This window comes from Apaloderma vittatum, unplaced genomic scaffold (assembly GCF_000703405.1).
Source record: "Apaloderma vittatum isolate BGI_N311 unplaced genomic scaffold, ASM70340v1 scaffold5173, whole genome shotgun sequence".
Classification (NCBI taxonomy): domain Eukaryota; kingdom Metazoa; phylum Chordata; class Aves; order Trogoniformes; family Trogonidae; genus Apaloderma; species Apaloderma vittatum.
In genome coordinates this window covers 24605-26243 of record NW_009708489.1, presented here as the reverse complement: position 1 = coordinate 26243, position 1639 = coordinate 24605, and the positions used below count along the sequence as shown (strand labels likewise).

The 1639-nt window shown below is 43.7% G+C and overlaps 1 non-coding gene across 1 annotated transcript; it reads right to left on the bottom strand.

Annotated features, from left to right (window-relative positions):
- Positions 1-808: 808 nt before the first annotated feature.
- On the bottom strand, positions 809-882 carry TRNAV-GAC. Its single transcript has one exon. It is a non-coding gene; the product is annotated as a tRNA-Val (tRNA).
- Between the last annotated feature and the right edge of the window lie 757 nt (positions 883-1639).

Sequence of the window (1639 nt, the reverse complement as noted above, 5' to 3'; positions counted from 1 at the left end):
TATGTCCAATTTAGCTTGCGCTGTTTCATAGGTTTACAATTTTCTCTTTGTTTCTGAAAAGATCTAGCTGGAGACACAAGGAAAACGCCAAGTATTAAGTATATAACAATCGTAATTCTTTTAACTGAAACTTCATTTGATTCAGTTGAAAATGACTTCAGTGTATTGAATTTACCGTTCATTTAACAAGTGCTGTAGATGTCAATACATTAGTGTAAACCTGATGCAGGTAGTAATTTTGTTTCTAATGAGACTCCTCAGCAGTATCTGACTATGAAAAATGGAATGTTCTCCAGTGGAGCACAAAGTGCCTCAACCTGATCGCAAGGGCTGTCTGAGGCCCTGCCACTTTGCTTCCTGAGAGCAGAGTGGTGTTATGGGGGAGAGGGGAAGGAGAACCATCCAGCAGGTCTAGGGAGGTTCTTCTCCCCCTCTACTCTGCCCTGGTGAGACCACACCTGGAATACTGTGCCCAGTTTCGGGCTCCCCAATTCAAGATAGACAGGGACCTACTGGAGAGAGTCCAACGGAGAGCTACGAGAACATCTCTCCTATGCAGATAGAATGAGAGAACTGAGGCTGTTTAGTCTTGAAAAAAGAAGGCTGAGAGTGGATCTTATTAATGTATACAAATACCTGAGGAATGGGAGTCAAGAGGAAGGTGCCGGTCTCTTCACAGTGGTGCCCAGTAAAAGACAAGGAATAATCATAGAACAGCCTAGGTTGGAAGGGACCTTAGAGATCATTTAATTCAACCTCCCTGTCATGGCCAGGGATGCCATCTCTCAACTAGACCAGGCAACACATGAGGACCAAGCGGGAATCGAACCCACAACCTTGGCATTGTCAGTGCCACACTCAACCCACTGAGCTAACCGACCCCCTAATATGGGTATAAGCTAGAACATAGGAAGTTTCCCCTCAACATGAGGAGAAACTTCTTTACTGTGAGGGTGACGGAGCACTGGCACAGACTGCCCAGAGAGGTTGTGGAGTTTCCTTCTCTGGAGACATTCAAAACCTCACCTGGATGAGTTCCTGTGTGGCCTGCACTAGGTGATGCTGCTTTGGTGGGGAGGGTTGGACTAGATGATCTCTAGAGGTCCCTTCCAACCCTTAACATTCTGTGATTCTATGATTCTGTTTCTTGCAATGGGCTTTAAAAATGCCTCAAACTATAAAAAGTTAGAAGCATAGATTGGGAAGAGTAAAAGATTTTTCTTCAGAAATTTTGTTTTAATTATAGATTTAAATTACAACTTTATTTTTTATAGTCCTAACTGTGCAGTTGTTTGAGATGCAAAATTTCTAGTGGATTTAATGGAACTGCAGTGCCTGGATTGAGAGAAACCTTTCATTCTCCTTAACTTCCCCACTGTCTTCAAAATATTTCACTGAACATTGAAGGAGCAGTTTTGTTGTATACTCATGGCCTGCAATGCAAGTAGGAGTAGTGCAAAGAGGCCAGGACAGGGAAGACACTGATGTCCCCCTGTCCCATGATACATCTCTCTCTGGGCATGAGACAAGTTCTAGTAAAGAAACTGTGGAAGATGTAAGTGAGGGAGTAATGTGACACAGGGTGTCTAGAGGACTGCGTACTTGTATGGGCGTTTGCTTCATCAGAGAGGTAAGATGT